The 21,786-nt window shown below is 41.4% G+C and overlaps 1 protein-coding gene across 1 annotated transcript in view; it reads right to left on the minus strand.

The window, feature by feature from the left end:
- The window catches only part of LOC119481290 (astrocytic phosphoprotein PEA-15), a 54,942-nt gene extending 33,451 nt beyond the window's left edge, over positions 1-21,491 (minus strand). The window contains exon 1 of the mRNA XM_037758068.1: positions 21,096-21,491. The gene's annotated coding sequence lies outside the window, so the exon portion shown is untranslated. The remainder of the gene's footprint in view (positions 1-21,095) is intronic.
- Positions 21,492-21,786: the final 295 nt, after the last annotated feature.

Genomic DNA, 21,786 nt, shown 5'->3' on the forward strand with positions numbered 1-21,786 from the left:
AGTCCTAAATTTAACCACAGCAGAGCAGCAAGTAGACGAGGTGAAGGTACTCTAAACACCTTATCGCTTAGTAAATGCACCCAGCATCACATATTAATGATATTTGACACGTGGAAGAGTATAATATTATACATTTTTAAAGTTCATATTGGAAATACTGTAGTAACTTTTAATACTATGGCTGTCAAAGTTAACTCGATAATAACGCGTTAACACAAATTTGTTTTTACGCCACTAATTTCTTTAACGCATTAACGCAACTTGTTAATTTTTAGGTTATAGCGGGCTCAGTATTAAAGCTAGAGAGAAGACACTGGCTGACATATGAAACTAGAAAACCTAAGGAATCCATTGGTACCAACGATGTTATACTAACTTGTCGCGAAGCCTTTTTATAGCATCAAATAACTAATTAAAACCAAACTGATCAGAAAAATTAACACTTGAACATACGTCAGTGAGACAAGAACTACCTAAAATGATAGAAACCATCTTTAGGAAAAATGTATTTGATAAGTACTTTGACTTTTTAGTTTGTCCCATCCGCTAACATGGAGGGGGCGGGGTTTATGACCTGTACTGCAGCCAGCCACCAGGGGGCGATCGAGATGTTTTGGCTTCACTTTTAGGGAGCTGTTACGTCGTCCATCTTTATATACAGTCTACAGACAAATACAAAACAAATAAACGGACTTTCCAAAATGTCAAACTATTCCTTAAATTAACTGAAATACGAATATTAAAAAGTGTTTTCTGCTGTGATAGCCTTGAAGGGACAAAGACATGTAACACGGTGACGTCAACAAAGGTGAGAGCCGCAGGCAAAAAAAACACGTCTTCATTTTCTTTTCTCACATCCTCACAGTCTCCAACACCTTTTCTTCACTACCCTTTCTCTTGCCGTATTACTTCCTCCATTCTCCCCCGAACATCTCAGCCACCTCCACCCTTCCCTCTCGTTCACTCCTATTATCACTTTTCTCTTTTCCCCCCCGTCGTGCTGCTCACATAATCTCACACATTCTATTTTTTCCCTGTTTCTCTCTCTCTCTCTCTCTTCCAACATCTTACAATCTGTTGTATGTCAGCCCAGTCTTCTGCCTTCTTGATCTTGTTATCTCTGTTTTAATCGCTCTTTGATGCACAATGAACTCTGGAAATCTAAAAAAAAAATATGGAAATCAAGCAAAACACAAACTCTCTGTGAAAGGGTCTTACTATTATTTTGGTCTAAAATGTGAGTGAAACCTAAATGGTTTCCACTTTTTCAGTTTTCATGTGCTTCATTTTGCATGTTTAAGGCCATGACAAGATTCTTTGGCACTTCCTAATCCCGGCAATCAATCGATGGGGACTTTTTCCTCTCTAACTTGAACCTCTCAGGCACCTCCCGATCACAGGGCTCTGTAGACGTTGCCCTAATCCTGACCATAAAGGAATGGTTTGGCATTTTTGGGAAGTACGCCTATTCGCTTTCTTGCCTGAAGTTAGATGAGATGCCAGCCAAAAAAATAGATCCAGCAGTTGACTTCATTTAACAAACGATATATAACGTGATAATTAGTGAGCTTTAGGCGTAGTTATAGGCAGATTTGTGGGAGCAAATAAGTGTATTTTTAAGGCTGCCCCCTCTTCGTCAATTAGTCGACCAATCAGTCTTTTTGGTCTTAGTCGACTAAGTTTTCTTTAGTCCATTAGTCATTTTTTATGCTTTTTTTTAATGTTGAATGACCTCTTTCCAATAACTTTAGATTCAGATTTGAAGTGGCGCTTTTGTGTGATTCTTTGTGGAGAAACTCAGTTTTTGATTACCATGAAATTTGCAGACCTGTAAAATGAAGCGTTACCCAATAAAAATATGTTGTCGCTGAAATCAATGAATAGCCGTGATGAATAATTGTGATCTCAATATTGATCAATTGTGATTATCATTAGATTAGATTAGATTATTCATTAGAAGACAGTTTGACTGTAGCAGATAAAGGACAGTAGAGCCTGGGCCATGATGTTGCTTTTCTACCCCGACAACAACACCAACACCTTCACCACACATACAGAATACTCCTCTCTCTCTCAGCAATATGCCCACAAAGACATAAAACAAGCTCTAAATGACACACACACTGGGTCTAAATCACATGCTGATAAAAGGCCCACTCTGGCTTTGATGGTGCGGGGTTTTATTTCCCCCTCACTTTGCACACAGCACCTTTTGCATAAATAACTTCCAAGTCGCTGACTGAACAAAAAACAAGAAGAGAAAAAAAATTACTTCCTGTTTGGCTCCTGCCTGATCCCAGATGGAGAAATGGCAAGATGAGGAAAAATACTGCTGGACAAGACGAGAAAGAAAAAGTCTCGCTCGCGTGTTTGCATGTCAAAGTTTTTCGTTTGGGACACACTAAAATAACACCTTCTTCTGAATAACACATACAGGTTTTTTCCTTCACGTCATCCGCTGCATATTGTCACACCGTGTAGGTGTATTTGTATGTTTTCAAGTCTGTGTTTGACAGACACCTGCACAAACCCACATTCTCACCTCTTCCGAGCTGTTACCAACGAGTGAACATTGTGCCTTCTTCGACAACATGTTTCTCTCCCTCACGACTGTGAAGCATATGCAGGAGTGTTAGCCTGCCTATCTCTGCCTTTACAGCAGCAGCTGCTGTTGTTTCAGGGAGGAGACGGAAAATAGTTGCATAGAAGGGGACGAAGCTATATGGACCCAAACACATGTTTACTATACTTATGGGGAGTTTTCATTGACCCCCAGCACCAAAATCTATTGTTTAAGAATGAACCACTTTACCAGCTGGAGGCTTGAAAAGTGGCTTGTAAAACACGAGATGAGCAGCTGTGGTCGCTTTTTTTTTTCGCCGTAAAAATGAGTCGCCATTAGGGGACGCAACTAACAATCATCTAACCGTTAGGTCTTAAAAAAATCTACATTTATCTGACAGCTGAAGTTTCTACTAAGCACTAGGGCTGGGACGATACACCTATCTCCTGATTTGATACTATCACGATACTTGGGTGCCAATTCGATATGTATTGCGATTCGATATTACCATGGGAAAAAGTTGAATCATACACTTCCAGGGACTTTTCCTTAGGAAAATATCTAAATTATTACAATAAAAATGTTTGATTTTCAGCATGTATGTAGTCAGAGATGTCCTGAAGTCAAATATATCAGTCATTGTCAGGAACAATGCGGTAAATGAGTGGTATTTTCTTTTTAATTTCTAAGGGACATGTAATCTTTTATACTTCTGGTATATACAATACAATCAATCTTATTTCCATATGTGTATTTTGTATATACAGTTCCCTTTGTTAACACCTTATTTTGAAAAACGGACGTATTTGCACGAGTATACTTCTGCTAACTTTGCCAAGTGCGTCTCTAGCTCTCCCGTCAGGTCCGTTCTCTTTATACATCCATGGTCAGCTTCATCGGGTCTGTTTGAATGTATTAAACATAAATATCAGTATATAGGTGCTCTGCAGTTGTAGTGTCGGCCGATTTCGACCATGGAGATGAGAGTGACGGTTGGCTTGACCGCACGTTACCGCAATACGATAACGTATAAAAAATCAAACCAACATACATAAACGCGCACATACACCACTGTTTTGGGTTTGCATTTCTTAATAAATAAGAAAATGTCAAGTAAAATAATTAATTTTTCCGTGGTTACAAACTTGCATAAAGACAAACACATACACACACACACACACACACACACAGGCAAACAGTTACACAGCAGGCCTCGGTCCGGATGCCGGCATTCTCCACAGTGATAATGGGGCTGTATCCCACTGTAATGCACAGTTCACTGTGAGGCTGGCTCGGCTCCAGATGGAGAGGCAGCGAGGAAAAGGAACAGGATGCCATAACCTCGCCTCACACAGTGGACAAGAGCCACAGCTGCAGACACACACACACACACACGCACACACACACGAAGGCCAGAGTACCCACGCCTGCATCAACCCACATGAATGCTTGAATGCAGAAAGACAGACACATATCTACTGTATGTGTCTTCACGCAACATAGAAACAAACATCATCAGAAACGTATAGTTTCATGCACAGTGGGCGTTACATTCACCACAACAAAAACAACAACAACAAAACTGGTCTCAGTACACACCGACATCACACACCCTTACATAAAGTACACTTCATCAAGAGTGGTGGCTTTAATCATGCAGCTCCTCCGTCTGAAAAGAGCAGAAAGTAAATGGTGGCAGCGGCGGCGGCGGCGTTGGAAGTGGCGGAGGAGAGTGGGAGGAGGAGAAGGTGTCGTATTTTCAGGCTCTGTGCGACAAGAAAGAGCAGAATAGCCGCGATGTGCGAGAGGATTTGTCGCTGAAAAGTAATAATGTTATTCCGCCCTGTTCTGACCTGTTTATACCAGAGAGCCAAAAAAGCCTCCTCTTTGCAGTTCTGCACCAGAGTTGGTTTAAACAAAGAGCTGCACGACACGGTCAGAGTTGGCTTTTCAGTTCTTCCGATCAGTAATTACTTACTTGTTGAAATCGTGTTGTAATTCAAAATTCTTCCTTCAGCTGTTTCACTGATGCAAGTGCAAATCTTTTTAAAGCCACGCTAGCAGCTTTGATTTGAACCCATTGACCTCTGCAATAGAAACGCTTCTCCAGTGTCTACGTTGGTGTTTTTGCTTATTGTGATGTCATTTCTTGGAGTATGTTCAAATGCTTCATATCCCTAAAATCTGTACATCCTAAGCTATAAGGTTATATAAGTCAATGAACCATAACAATTGATAAAGGTATTGAAATTGTGTAATATACAAAAATTTTAAGTTTTTCATAAAATGTTACCAACTATACTCACAAAACATACTGATCCAAAAGATTTCTAAATGTGGAAACATGACTAACACTACTAACACTATGCACATTTTGTTGTTTTTGAGATATGGTCATTTTAATGAGCAGATCAAGTGCAAAGGCGTTTTGATAGTTTCGTTACGATCCGCATGTAGCGTAACGACATCATCCTGAGCGTAGAACATGATGACACGAAAGACAGAAGCCTTAGCTTTCTGTTGGTTTTATTTTACATCGATTTAAACAGGATCACGCAGCCATTAAGGGGCAATACTCAGACGTAACGTAACGTAACGTAACGTAACGTAACGTAACGTAGCGTAGCGTAAAGTAACGTAGCGCAACGTAACGCAACGTAACGCAACGTAACGTAACGTAACGCAGCATAACGTAACGTAGCGTAACGTAGCATAACGCAACGCAACGCATCGCAACGCAACGCATCGCAACGCAACGCATCGCATCGCAACGCATCGCAACGCATCGCAACGCAAAGCATCGCAACGCAACGCAACATCGTTATCACATGCGCACAACACAATGACGCTAAAGACACCGTGCCATGACAATGGTTTATATTTTACATCGATTTAAACAGGATCACGCAGCCATTAAGGGGCAATACTCAGACGTAACGTAACGTAACGTAACGTAACGTAACGTAACGTAACGTAACGTAACGTAACGTAACGTAGCGTAGCGTAAAGTAACGTAGCGCAACGTAACGCAACGTAACGCAACGTAACGCAGCATAACGTAACGTAGCGTAACGTAGCATAACGCAACGCAACGCATCGCAACGCAACGCATCGCAACGCAACGCATCGCAACGCAACGCATCGCAACGCAACGCATCGCAACGCAACGCATTGCAACGCATCGCAACGCATCGCAACGCATCGCAACGCAACGCATCGCAACGCATCGCAACGCATCGCAATGCAACGCATCGCAACGCAACGCAACGCAACGCAACGCAACATCGTTATCACATGCGCACAACACAATGACGCTAAAGACACCGTGCCATGACAATGGTTTATATTTTAGATCGATTTAAACAGGATCCTGCGGCCATTACGGGGCAATACTCTGGCACCCCCGCATGTCGTCACCATGTTTTGTAATGTAACGTAACGTGACGTAACCTGATAATTAATCTACAGTAGGTGCCACCAGAAACACAAGAACTGCTGCTGTGATGAAGCTCAGGAAAAAAAAAAGAAAGGGGAGGAGGGAGACATAAAGGATAAAGGGAGAGGAGGTGAGAGAAAGGGAGGAAGGAGAGCAGGATGAGGGAGAGGAAGAGGAAGGAGGGGTGGGGTGCAGTCTGAGTCATCGTCAAGTTACAGGCATCATCTGAGCCGAAGGGGGAGACGAAACAACACACACACACACTCACACACATACACACACACTAAGAGGAGAGGCAATCTTTAATGGCAGCGTCCCCTTCTCTTTCACTAACGGGGACGTGGAGTCAAACGGTCAGGGACCTTTGGGAATGGCTGTCCATATTGGAGCCATTGACCCCTCTCTAACACACACACATATATAAATAGCTAGGAGTCCCCCAACAGTCCATTAGAGATTAAACAACTTGTTCAGTCTATGTTTCAGACTCCGGGCGTGTCTGAAAATTTCAGATTACTGCCTGCTCGTCTGCCTTCCTCTCTCTTCAACTCCTCCTCTGTGTCTCTCTATTGTTCCATTAGAGGATTAAGCACGCCGGCACCAGAGAGGAAGATGGGCGCAATTCGGAGAGAAAATGAAACTCAGTCCATCACGCTGCATCGAGGGGACGTTAGATGTCTAACTGGCGTACTTTACCTGCCCGCCTTCATCGCCTCTTCACATTACGGCTCTATTATGGATTTCTATAATAGCACAACAGTTGATGAATCCACTGCGGGGCACCATGTGCAGCATGTCCTGCTAGTTCTCCTCCACATTATTGAGGTAATAACTCACAATTAAATGAGTGTTCCCGTTGGCGAAGCAGAACTATGGGGATGTTTATGTTTGAACCTGTTGACTGATGACGGCAAGAGATGTACCTCGTTCTGTTGAACAGGAGTCTACAGCCATGCTAGCGGCTCTGTGAGGCTGAATTAAGGCACTGTGGCGGGGCAGAGCCGGTATGAAAGTAACACTTTTCAGATAAACGTCATTTTTAAAGATAATGTTTTTGTTGTGATCAACAATTCGCATATGTGTTCTATCAATACTAGATGTTATTATGTGGAACGACTTCGGTATAATTTGACTTTGATTGGACGTTGCGTTACTTTCAACCCCGTTAGTTGGGACAAAAGTAACATAACGGTATAAACTTGAATGGTTTGTATTATTCTTGTATTTATTAAAAATGTCCAACAATGTCCTTGTCAATATGTAATTGCAAACATGTTGTCCTTTTTCTTATATTATTATACAAATCAGTGCACAAGAAGAGAAACGGACGTGAGGAGAGCGAGCCAACGAGTAAAGTCAAGAGGGAAAAACACTGAAGGCTCTTTTCATTTTCATCTTCAGCTCATCTGATCATTCCAATACACGGATATTTTCACAACAACATGGCCATCTGGAATGAAGCTAAGTGGTGAGTGAGATTGGGGTGAAAATGGTCGATAGACGCCGCTTTATTTCCTGTCTGTATCATAACAACGGCTTGTATATCCGCAGTCCTCAGACTACCGAGACCTGCTGGTGTGGAGAGTTATTTCCTCTCATGCAGGTGCAGAACGTACGTGGTAGTCGGCCGTCTGCTGGCTAGTCTTCGTGGTGTGTTCGAGTGCAACTTCTTGGCCGAGACAAAGGCGACGTCAGTCGACGCAACTGGTGACCATCGTCGCCTCTAGTTCTTTGATGTCAGCTTGGTGTGTCCTCAGCTGAAGCTGATGGATATGTAATTTGTTTTGCAGGTATTTCATCATAAACCAAAGTAATGGACAAATCGAAAATTTGGACCCGATAATGGCGCTAGATGTTTAGCAAAGGGATCACCAAGGTTGTTGCAATTCATCCCGAGGGGAACGTGGATATCAAATTTCATGGCAATCCATCCGGCAGTTGTTTGACTCCAAACCACCACCATGCTATCAACCAGGTCAGGGGGATCACCAAAGACAGTGGGATACGTCATCTGGAAACCATGAATGAAAATCTCATGGTAATCCATCCAATAGTTGCGGAAAAATTTCACTTAAAAACGATTAACCTGCTGGTGGCAGTAGAGGAAAGGTCCGGGAAAATTTCAATCAATCCTCAGGGCACCATGGATATCTACCGAAATCATGCCAAACCATAATGTCTTACATCCTGAACACAACATCCTCTTTCAGATGCATAGTAATGTTACATAAAGAGCAGTTACACAGCCACTAGAGTGCCCACAATTACAGTGGAGAACAACCTCGAGGATATTGCTGCTCTTTCACCGTATGATTACCAACACATGTGAACTGAATTATTACGAGATGTAGTCGTAGTATAGCTATCATCATGATAGATTAGCTCCTTGGTTACCGAACCACTTGCCTTAGCAACCAAAACAGCTCCCAGCTCTGTCTTCTTACAGTAATTATCGGTGTGGCTGAGATGTAACCTTCATCACCATTATTGCTTGGATTCAATTACTGCTTATGTAGTACAACCATTAAAGATCAATTTGCCGTATTATGCATCCTTGTTGTCCTCTTAATGTGAGACTAGATGCTGCGCGACGTCTTTAAAAAAGGAACATGGCTTTTCATTTCCTCATTGTGAAGATGCTTTCATTATTTCTGCCTTTTCCTGTTAATGCTGAGGTAAAAATTGACTTTCCCGCTCGATAATTCCCTGTCTGTCCAGACCTCGTCTAAAGCAACACCAAGAGACTGTGGACAATGTGAGACACAGCGCAGCGCTGTGATGACTAAGAGTTTTTTTTTGTAATAATGGAGTGCACATACAGTAGAGTGTGAGTCAGTTAGCGTACTCCAGTATTGAGCTGCTTGGCGTGGACCGCAGGAGGCTTTCACGCTGTTAGGAAACAGCCATGAACAATTAACTGGAAATGTTAATATATTCTGAGCTGCTTCTGTCTTGAAACTGATTTACTGACACTTTTAGTCAATTTTATATAATGCAAGTTTAGCTAGATATTATTAGGTAAGTAATTGGGTAGCTATTTATTTATAAGCTAGTTATTTCACACAAATGTCATCATGGCATTTGCTAGTAAATGAAAAAACGTCAATATGGTTGTAACAAGTTCACTTTCTTGGGAAATTAAAGTCACTGTGTAGAATTAAAATAAAATAAATAAGTTCCACAATTAAATTAAATTAAAATTTAAATTGTGTTTTTTTTATTAATTCAGCTAATTTAATTTAATTAATTTAATGAACATGTTATTTCACACAAATGAAAGCAAATTAAAAAAAATAACTCTTTACTATAGTTGCTACAAGTTGGCTTTCTTGGGAAATTAAAGTCATTATGTGCAGCATTAAATTAAAATAAATAAATTCCACAATTAAATGAAATTCATAAAAACAAATTAAATTAAATTGAATTAAAATTTTAATTTATAACCACCCCCTAGTGGTACAATCAAATAAAACACAACATATGCCATCACCATTGTAAAAGATGCTACAATCGCAAACAAATTCTCCAGATAGTGGCTTTAATTTCATCTATTGGGTGAGACGTAGTGTAATATTCCACATTAACCCTCATTGACCTAAAATTATTATAACTTACCGGTATTACTGAATGTTGCTACATGCAAACACACAACAATATTTTACTGCCATTCCACCTCTTGTCCAGACAAATCTATTAGAGCAGACAAGAGCAAATGCAGTATTTACATTCCTAAATTGTGTGCTTGCCTTTAAGCTTTAGTTATAAATATCTATATCTATTCTAAATATGTCAGTAAATATCCAACTCGTGAATTTTGAAGCCTTTATTTGTCTTTAAAAAGGCGATTGCTAACATGAGACTACTAAACGTCATCTGTGTATACTCGCGCTCATGCGACCGTGGTGGAGTCCGTTTATAGCCTAACGTTTGCTTTTTACTTCTGGCGATTGCATTTACACTTAAAAAAAGTGGTTTGTGAAGATTATCTTGCTGAACAAAAGATGTAAGCATCATAAACATGAGCTTCTTTTCTGCAATAATCCAAAACCCAATGGAAAAATCCCATTGGATTTTTGTTGAGGGAACCAGGGTGATGCTAACTTTCTGGTCTGCCTACAAAAATACGTCATCCCTGGAGCACTCTATTCTTTAACGATTTCATCTTTTAAACCCGACTTTACTCACAAAGCACGGCAGGCTAAAGTCGTTTTTTAAGACGATTTCCTCATGGATTGCGAAAAATGTCATTTTAGATGATTTAGAGAAAATGTTCCAAACATTGAATACTGCAAAGAAAGAAAGAGATATAATGGGAACAGAGTGAAATCAAACAAAGACAAGGGCAGATGTGGCTTGTGGGCTGCTCGCTGCCCACCTCGGTTTTAGTCTCTCCAAAAAACTCGGTGAAAAAGTATTCCATTAAAGCTTCTAACCGGGCCTCTGTCTAACAGTACAATGCATTAGTGCAAGCTGCAATACCACGAGCACTAGGTGGGTACATAGGTCCCCAGAGGGTTACATAAACAACATGCACAGAGCAAGTTTGACGCCTGCATCGCATTTTATCAGTCTGAGCGGAGAGGAGGTACATGTGTGTGTGCGTGTACTTTGTGAATTTTTCATCTCAGTGGCGGCGGAGGTTAACCTGATTCCCGAGGCTTTTTCAACCACACATACAGTACATGAACACACTTGAAGAGTGGATGGAGGTAATACCATTAAGGCAGAAAAAGGCATACTTCCTTTTTGAGATGGATGACATGGATGCTGAGACAGCTGTGTGGAGGAAAAACAAACATCAGGAAATACCAGAAAAAAAGGTGTAAAAGAAAATGTAAAGCTCAAACATGGATTTCACCAGCTGGTTATTCCCGAAAATGACTACACCAACCCCAAAATCTCCCATCAAACGGTCTTTCATGAAGTACAAAAGGACAATATTTGGTCTAATTCAGGGTGCCACAAAAAAAAAAACGACCACTCTGAATCACCTCAGCAACACCACTAAGTGTCTCATCAAGGCACTCATGGCTCATCAGAGCAACTGTTATAGACCCGTACTCTCCACCCACGCCACGAGCTTCTAAATCACACACACACAAATATCCTTCATCATCCAAAGAGCAGATGAAGAAGCGCAAACACACCAGACCCCCGACGGGCAATGCCAGCTTCTCCACGGCGCCACAGGCTGAGTCCTCGTCTGTCGCATGACAAAAACAAAAACGGGCCCAAAAGTTAGCCGTGTGCCACACACACTCACACACCAGGGTTATTGCAGTTCATTTTTAGTTTTACTTTTTCTTAATAGAAATAATTGCATTTTAAAGGGGACATACTATGCTAATTTTCAGGTTCATACTTGTGTTTGGGGTTTCTACTTAAACATGTCTACATGCTTTAATGGTCAAAAAACACTTTATTTTTCTCATACGGTCTGTCTGAATATACCTGTATTCACCCTCTGTCTGAAACGCTCCGTTTTAGCGCCTGTGATTAGCTTGTGATAAAAAATATGGCTCACTTTTGCAAAGGTAGTTCTCAAGTTGTGGACGGTACATTCTAATGAGCCTGATGTGACATAGGAAGGGGGAGTCAATTCTGAACGGCTTGTTGAATCACATGTTTTCTGACCTAGGCAGCCCACAAAAAACTGACGGAGTTGTTTTATTTTACTCCAGATACCCAAATGTATGTGCACAAGCACTGAAAAAGTAAGGTTTTTTTTTTATGATATGTCCCCTTTAACCCTTTTGAGAGCAAGCACTGTCCTGTAATTTTCTGGTATCGTGACATCACTATCCACAAGCACCCGAATGCACCGTGTAGGTTCGTTTTCCTAGCTTAGTGAAATTACTGGAAACAAATGGCTGTGTGGAAGTTACTGCAGGAGGCTGACCGGGATGGTAAAGTAATCGTGACTTGTGCTTTTGTGTGCAGATGTAGATGAGAAGAGCATGTGAAATGCATCAGCTCGACAGACAGCACCGAGGGGGGACTCGAGGGCTTTCGCTGAGCAGTTGACTACAGTACATTCAGCATTTTGTTTTGTTTCCTACCCTAACCCAGGAAGTGACGGAGAGTTTGGTGTTTTACACTAATGTACACGCTGGGTAAAAAAACAGTTGGATTCACTAGGGACTTTTTTCACAGTCAATTTGATGATTAAAACCGATGTGAGCGAGGCAGAAACAGAGTCAACATCTCTGAGGTGACCGTTGACAGAATATCCTGTAACACCTGAACCGCACACACACACACACTGCAGAACTCCCTCACCTCTTGCTTCAATCGAATCAACTCTTCTATCAAATCCAATCAGACCCACTGAGGCGTTTCATTTCGGAGTCGAGCGGCGGAGTAGATTATGCACACGGACGAAGACAGAATGGCCTGAATCAAAGTGTGTATGCATGTGTGTGTGTGTGTGTGTGCATGTAAAACAGAGGGAAAAACAGTGTGTGTATTCACGTGTTTGTGCATGTGTGCGCTGCAGCCCATCTGCACTGTTGCTGTTTGTGTGGCTCTGTCCGTCTGTGTAGGCTTAGGTGTGCTGCATGTGTGTGTGTGTGGATCACTTCATCCATTATTCTGGCCACTGTGAAACACTGCCAGTCACACAGATTGGGTTATGAAAGACTTCCACAGTTGTGTTAAAGCGTACAACACCTCCCTCCGTCCATAAAATAAACAGAATCACTCCAGTTTTGCATATAACCCACGCTAACTAGTACCTATTTACATCCTCTCACTATACCCTGCTGATGCCCCAAAAAAAGGGAAATATAAAAACTCTGCAGCGTGATATATTTGCATGGATTCAATTACAACACAGAGCAGATAAACAGCCATAAAAGTGGAGGCAAGCATTAAATAAAAGCAGCTTTTTTGCTGGTGTAGGCGTCACTTGTAGCACGGCAACTGACCGACCGACCACGCAACCAAGCAGTCGCTGCCGAAGGGATTAAATATGTGTTGTTGTTTTTTTTATGTGTCCATGTGGCTGCAGGCAGAGAGAGGATGGCTTAACCTTTTTGGCATTGGGGGAATTGAAAATAAATCATTGCACATGCTTCACGTATGCAAACACAGTTAACAAGGTAAATCTCTCCTTCAGGTTAAAAGAGAAATTGTGACCAGCTGCTCATTTCCTCTTCCAAATAACATATACCTGGTTTTTGATGCTAATTTAATAGGGGTGTCATGATTCTGTAAATCCACGATTCGATTTGACTTTCGATTTAAACCCATTGTTAGACGACGGAGTCTTGATTTGCAAAGATCGACAGATCATTGGTTTAATGCCCTGACAACTGTCATTTACACTTTCAAATTCTTCTTTAAAAAGAGAACTGAACTCCCCTTTTTTTTTTATTTAGAAAGTGTTTCAAAAATTAGACTACAACAGTCTACAATATAAAAAGCTGCATCTTTTCAAAACCAGTATCTGCGTGACCCAACTCAGAACAAAATCATTACAAAAACAACACATAAATCCTTCTGCAGTGCATTACAAGTGTGCTGTAATCTACAAAAATACTGTTTTGTTGTCATGATTGTTTGAAAATGACAGCTGCTCTGATTCAACAATGTTGAGCTTAAAAAAACGTGCATGTAGGCTGAAATTCAAGAGAGCTAGGAGTAAGGAAACGTAACTAACTCACTAACTAACTAACTAACTAACTAACTTAAGTCTGCTAGCTGCTAGGAAGTGCCCTGAGTATCGTAGCAACAAGGACGGCCCACATTTCCCATCATGCCTGCCTAGTCCCGAGTGCTGGACTGAGTAGTTTAAGTTTGCGGTTTTATGTCCCAAAATGCAAATGTTACCCTAACCTGCAAATTAAATGGTACATATTCATATGGATTTGGATGATAAAACCCACCTATAGGACCATCTGTGTGGTATCTACAATACAGACCTTTTTTGTTAATGCAGTAGCTGACGGGAAGTAAACTCGGACCAAAGCTGTTGCCCTAGCAACAGACAGGCAATAATAAGAAATCTGTGACAGTGAATGAAAAATTGATTATAACCGGTGATGTAACTGGAAATGCGGACTTCCCCTTTAAGGCATTGCTTCCTGTTTGCTGACGAGCACAGCATGCAGTGCTCTGAGGGAGCACAACACAACACACGGTGTTTGTTATAGACATTTAGAAAAACAAGTAGGGGCGGTGAGCTTATAGCTCCGGGTGCTGGTTTCACTCCGGGGCCCAGTCTTACTTTGTCACTGTTCTCAGTATCACTTCCTGTGACCCCGGTGACTGAGACGGAGTTATCAGGCTTAGGTTTCCTCTTCGGTTTCATCTGATATACAGTTGTGAGTATTAGGGCTGTACCTGAATCAGATTTTTCCTCCAAGCCAGCTCAGAGTTTAGAACAAATACTCAACTTTTTGTTGTGCTGCCCTCCGTCGACTATCACATTTGTACAAGTTTATAACCTGCTATGCTGCAACACTGCATGGCTCTGCGTACAATGATACAAGTGCAGTGATTTGACTGACAAATGAGGTTTAGCTCAAGGGCTTCTCAACTGATGATTCATATCACTGAAGTTTAGGTGGCAGCCCTTTTCAAATCCAGGTGGAGTCAAAGTCTTTGAGGCAATTATGTATTTTTACGTATTTATTCATATGGATATACTGCCCTATCCGGTGGGCAACCTGCGAGTCTGAAAAGTGAACCAAAGTGCCTTAAACTTGCATTCTTTCTAATAGCCAGCAGGGGCGACTCCTCTGGCTGCAAAAAGAAGTCGGATTGTCTAGAAGTCTATGAGAAAATGAGCCTACTTCTCACTTGATTTATTACCTCAGTAAACATTGTAAACATCAGTTTATGTTCTCAATCGCTAGTTTCAAGTCTTCTTCAATACAGCGTGATGTTCATTTAGTAAATTATGGTCCCATTTAGAGTCAAATAGACCATAAAGCAGGGTATGATTTAGGGCGTGGCTACCTTTTGATTGGCAGGTTGCTACCACGGCGTTGGTAGTTGGGAGTTGTCCGTGTTTTTGACTTACAGCTTTAACCCTTTCACAGTGTGTTTTCAGTTAATGAAAGTGAATTGTAACAGTTTGGTCGCCTAAAAAAAGACTTAGGTAATAACTAACGATTATTTTCATTATCGATTAATTTGCAGATTATTTTCTACAGTAGATTAATCTGCCTATAAATGTCTTGTTTAGTCAGTCCAAAACCCAAAGACAGTCAGTTTAATAGGATATAAAACAGAGAGAAGCAGGTAATCTCCATATTATCTGCACATTTTTGCATTACAAATTATTTTAACGATTAGGAAAATAGTTGCGGATTATTTTTTTTGACGATAAACTAATGGATTTGTCGACCAACCGTTGCAGTTCTAAAATGTCTTATTTAGAGTTCAGTTGTACTTACTATATCTCCACCCTTTCATGTCACTTCTGGTTGTAAAAAAACGAGATGGCGACGGCCAAAAATCTGAACTCGAGGCTTCAAAACGGCAGTCTACAAACCAATGGGTGACGTCACCGTGTCTACATCCACTTCTTATATACAGTTTCAATATTAATAGAAAGAAAGATTGTTACCTCCGCCAAGAAGGTTATGTTTTCGGTTTGGTTTGTTTGTTGGTTTGTTTGTCTGATTGTCAGCAGGATTACGGAAAAACTACTGGCCCGAGTTTCATGAAACTTGGTGGAAGGGTGTAGCATGAGCCAAGGAAGATCCCATTGCATTTTAGAGCGGATCAGAATCACGGGGCGGATACACCCATGATGTTTCACTCATGGGAACAGCCCTTCTAGTTACATAATGTCAATGTTCCCTGCATCACCTCAAGCTTTGCATCTGTTCTGGGCTGCAGGATAACAATGCAAATTCTTTTGCTTGTTGCATGTCTAGAACATGTGTACTGTTTACTTTCAGAGAAATGTTACTGTTGAGTTAGAAGGTGGCATCTGCTCAAACAGTTTAATCTGTAAATGGATAACAGACCTGAGGAAATTGGGCGGCAGCGGAGGGCGAAGCAAACGGGCGGCCGTAGCGCACACTACAGGCAGTGATGTAACGCGGCATAACGGCGCTGACCCTCCGTAACTCAAAGCTTCCTGAGAGCCCGGCACACATATGGTGAAAGTAAACAAACGCGCAGCAGGGGGTTGTGGGAAACAAAAGGCCGGGGTAGTCTGACAGTGACATATTTGTCCCCTCTGTGTACCAGGAGGCATGTCAGAGGATCCACTGCTGCAGGAAGTGGATCCTTTCAGAGTGACAGCGAGGCTGAAAAACACGGGTTGTTTTCACGACATCCGAGTCCTTACTTTGACACCACACACGTTTCTGTTCGGTTTTCAGCATGACGTGATCTTAATTACCCAGTGTGCTGCGTTGACGTGCTTTGTTGTCAGTTCAGGCTGATACTGGGCTTTATTAGATATCCAATGTCGGCCTGTCAGTGAGGATGCAGTGGAGGTTAGCCGGGGTCTCATGATGACAAAAAGGCTTTTTCAGAGACTTTTCTACACTGACAACAATGCAGCCGTGTAGCAAATCCTCAATCCTAACAGTAATACAAAATATATATATCTGTATATACCTGACAAAGCATGAAATCAGACTTTTTACACACGATTTAGTTATTTCAGCATCCTTTTAATCCATTTATTGCAATTAAATCACAGCACAACCTGTTTATTTTGGGTTCGTACCGCAGTAGCGACGTGTGGCTTGCTAGATACTAGGGGTGTGAAAAAAAAATCAATTATTTTTTAACAATTTTGAAATTGATTTTCTTAATGCCAGTCGAGATATTTGCTTCATTTGAGTCTATACGGAGGTAACAGGAAGTTACAGCCTTCAATGTGGTAGTCTGAGTAACGTGGCGTCATATCCGTTCTGTATCCGTCACCAAAACAACAGCTCGCCGCCGGATGATGTTATGAACCAAGACATGCCGGCGACTTATTTTCCGACGTTTTGGACTTCCACAACATGTACAAAGCAGCAATAGTGGTTATTTCAGTCAAACTCTTGCAATTAATGCAAGGCAAAAATTTGCATTTGCTGTGAACGCAGCATAAAAATCATGTCTTAGCCCTGCTTCATTATGGGATATAAAGATATTTTTAGGTCGTATTACCCAGCCCTATTTTTGAAAGATGAAGTCAGTTAGCCACACACTGCAATGCTGGTTTTTCCCACCCTGACTAATCTGTGATGATCATACCAAATGGAAATAGATCAGATGTCGGACAGTCCAGTTTAGTCTGATCAAAGTTTCCATTCCCCATTTCCTGCGGTTGCAGAAGTGACAACACAGGACTTTCACATTTTGGGCAAACTTGAGTGAATTTATAGGTTTCAGTTTTCAAGTGAAGATATGTTCTTCCTTGCATATTAACATGTTGAAAACAGATGCTACAATTGGTTTATTATGGTTATTGGGACGTCTATTCTGTTGTCTGGAATGTGTGATAATAAACAGCTCGCTGACAAGGGAGAGTCATGAAAGTCCATGCCAAAAAAAAAAAAAAAAAAACCTGACATGTTTTTCTTTTGTTTTCATTGCGTCAAGTTACACCAGTTTAACGCTGATCTTCCCGAAAACTGTGTTTGACTCAGCGCCTGTAAACAGCCAACCACAAACATTCCCCTGGCGGCGGCGGGGGGACAACCGACACCGCCGACGCACACTGAGAGGAAGTGAACCCGAGAGAGGAAGCACAGTTCTGCTGCGCTGACCACTTTTTTTTTTTCTTTGTCCGAGAAGACGGATCGATATGTATCAGAGAGGAGACCGGCTCCCAAAAAGCTGAGTCAAGGCACACACACACACACACACACATATTTGTACTTGTATAATTGTGAGGACCCTGTAGCTCCTGACCACAGCTACATGCTAAACCCCTTAAAACATCCTTAAAACCCTCAGACAGCCCTTTCTAGGAAATCCACACTTCTCAAAAAGGTCCTCATAAACCTGCAAAACTACAGATTCAATTCAGGATTACAGAGACGCTTTACTGTTGCTATCGCTTTACAAAAAGACTCTAACCTTGACTAGAATTTACCACCACTACTACAGCAGTTACTGTTCCAAAAAAATAAAGTTGACTCTATCCTGCTGTACTGGGGTTCGTTCAGCAGCTTGTAAAAAAGGGATGCTATGAGTGGAATGCAGCCTCACAGGAAATGAACTGACAGCTGTCATGCTGTATCACACACTGAAGTAATTGTGTGCAGTATGTGGATGGATGTACTGTATGTGTGTGTCACATGGGGTCAGAATGCAAGAGGACGCTGAAAATAGTAGGGTCGGAAAAAAAAAAAATCTATTGAGTTATGTATCGCAATTTTTTTTTTTTTTACGATTTTGAAATAGATTTTTTTTTAATGCCAGAATCGATATATTTTCTTCATTTGAGTCTAGACGGAGGTAAAAAAAAAAGGTACCGCTTTCATTGTTGTAGTCACGTGACATCATATCCGTATCCGTCAACCGATACAAACCACAGCTGGCCGCAGCGAGGAAGTACAAAACAGCGGAGGTTCCGCGCGGATACAACTTCACAATTTAAATACATACATTTACATATTTAAATGTATTAGTTTAGATTTTTCCAAATAAATACATCAGGAAGGAAGTTAAATAACGCTCCAAACTTGCGCTAACCTCTCCAAAATCCGACAGCCACTATTCTGTCTTTCAGAGGTGGTAGCGGGCTCAGTATTAAAGCTAGAGTGAAGATACCATACCACTGGTACTGGATTAACTCAAACTATCCCTTTAATGCATTTCTACGTTTTATATTCTACATTGAGTCGGAGCAAAAACAACTGGCCTAAAAAAGCAAAAAATATAATAGGAATACTTTTATAACACCATCAGGGGATTAAAACAGACAAAGAGGGATAATAGGTGATATAAACCAGCTAATGGTGAGGGAGAGGAGTGCTAGTCAGTCGCCCCCACCACTCCCAACACATACAGGCAGGCCAGACACATCCATTCATAAAAGACCCACCCCTTCCCCTTCCCCTTCCCCATCCGCTCACACACACACACACACACACACTCACGCAAACACACACACACACAGCCATCCGGGACCGTCACAGGTGGTCGCCAGCAGTTTATTATCGCCTCTGACTGAGTTTTGTGTGGGTTTAGAGGCAGAACATTCCTGATAATCAAATGAAATACAAGATATATGACCCAGTTAAAGCATCAGAGACAACATATATATAAATATTATATATAAAATGATGTAACTTATTCAATTCGATATATGATAACATCACTAAATCAAGTGCCAATGAACGGGGGAGCATTATGGGAATATTTGGCTGGGAAGTAATGAAAAGGACATTGGATCCATGAACGCCTCCAGCAGACACTAAAACCCAATCCAATTAGTCTAATCAATGGTGTGTTAAAAGCCCTCTTGGGAAATGGGAAATTCCCCAACTTGCCACTTATAACAGTCAAGTTCATGACATGAGTCGTGTCAACAAGGTGTTGCACATTTTCACATGGCTTGTTAAGATAAAGAAGTGGCCATCACAAAACACTTCTATTTTCAATTTTATTTATTTATATATATAATTTTTGCTCAAATATTTTGGAAATAACAGGAAGAAACTTCCAGTGTCCAAATTTGTCTTTTAGAATGAATTTCACCCACAAAATAAATGTGTACATTTCTATATCCATAAGGACCATGAACGCCCCGTTTCCTCAACTTTCGACCTATTTGATGCCAGATACCTAACTCGCGGGAACGAGATACCTAACTCGAGGGAACGAGTTACCTAACTCGAGGGAACGAGATACTAACTCGAGGGAACGAGATACCTAACTTGAAGGAACAAGTTACCTAACTCGAGGGAACGAGATACCTAACTCGAAGGAACGAGATACTAACTCGAGGGAACGAGATACTAACTCGAGGGAACGAGATACCTAACTCGAAGGAACGAGATACTAACTCGCGGGAACGAGATACCTAACTCGAGGGAACGAGATACTAACTCGAGGGAACGAGATACTAACTCGCGGGAACGAGATACCTAACTCGAGGGAACGAGTTACCTAACTCGAGGGAACGAGATACTAATTCGAGGGAACGAGATACCTAACTTGAGGGAACGAGTTACCTAACTTGAAGGAACAAGTTACCTAACTTGAAGGAACAAGTTACCTAACTCGAGGGAACGAGATACTAACTCGAAGGAACGAGATACTAACTCGAGGGAACGAGTTACCTAACTCGAAGGAACGAGATACTAACTCGAGGGAACGAGTTACCTAACTCGAAGGAACGAGATACTAACTCGAAGGAATGAGATACTAACTCGAGGGAACGAGATGGAACGAGATACCTAACTCGAAGGAACGAGATACTAACTCGAGGGAACGAGATACCTAACTCGAGGGAACGAGTTACTAACTCGAGGGAACGAGATGGAACGAGATACCTAACTCGAAGGAACGAGATACCTAACTCGAGGGAACGAGATACTAACTCGAGCCACTTAACCATCAAGTTCATGACATGAGTCGTGTCAACAAGGCGTTGCACATTTTCACATGGCTTGTTAGATAAATGTGGCCACAAAACACTTCTATTTTCAATTTTATTTATTTATTTATTTATATCTATATATATATATCTGTCTATCTATATATATAGATAGACAGATATATCTATCTATATATATAATGTTTGCTCAAATATTTTGGAAATAACAGGAAGAAACTTCCAGTGTCCAAAATGTCTGTTAGAATGAATTTCACCCACAAAATAAATACATTTCTTTATATCCATAAGGACCATGAACGCCCCATTCCCTCAACTTTCGACCTATTTGATGCCAAAACAAGCCAGAAAAACTACATTTTACAGGCTGACTGTGAAGCAGTCTCTCACACTCACACACAGTCATCATGTAATGGTATGCAAGGAGAGAAATGATCCCTATATATCCATGAATGGAGGAGCAGCACAGTCCAATTCATGAACTACACCCTGCATGGTTTTGTCTTAAAGAAATAGCCTCACCAAAAGAAAGAAAGAGGTTTGCAGAGTTAAAAAAACAGAGATGTACTCACCCCAAAGCTCAGCAGATATGAGTCAGCTACAGACAGGAGACAGAGGAGAGAGAGATGAGGGAGTCTGCAGGAAGATAATCTCCCCTGGATGTCACAGAAAGCTGCAGCTCTGTGAGAGAGACAGAGAGAAGGATAGACGTGCTGCAGGAGAAGGAAAGAAAAAGTCCAATCCTTTTAGTCACTTTCTGCAGGTTTCAGGGATGGATTTGAGTCTGTGTCATCAGAGGTGGAGGGGCCGTGAAGGGGACACAGGTGAGACGAGCTGTCAGTCAGTCAGTCAGGTGTTTGCAGGTAATAAAAGAGAGAAATAGAAGAGGAGGGTCGTGATTCCGCTCTCCGTCCGTCTGCTCTGCTGCTCTGCTCAGTCACCGGCTGGCTGCTGAAACGTGGAAACGCCTTTTCCTCTCTCTCTCTCTCTCTCTCTCTCTCTCTCTCTCTCGGTCACAGTTAAGCACGCTGTCTGATTCGTGCAGAGATCGTCTATTGCAAACAGAGGATCACTCTCTCTCAATATAAACCACTCAATGACTTATGATGGTGTATTATAGGGGCCATATTGAAGGGGAAAAAAAATCTATAGAGATTTCGAGAATAAAGTCATAATATTACGAAAAAAAAGTTGTAATTTAATGAGAATAAAGTCATACTATTTCAAGGGGAAAAAAAGTAATATTATGAGAATAAAGTCATG

The sequence above is a fragment of the Sebastes umbrosus genome, chromosome 22 (assembly GCF_015220745.1).
Source record: "Sebastes umbrosus isolate fSebUmb1 chromosome 22, fSebUmb1.pri, whole genome shotgun sequence".
Taxonomy (NCBI): domain Eukaryota; kingdom Metazoa; phylum Chordata; class Actinopteri; order Perciformes; family Sebastidae; genus Sebastes; species Sebastes umbrosus.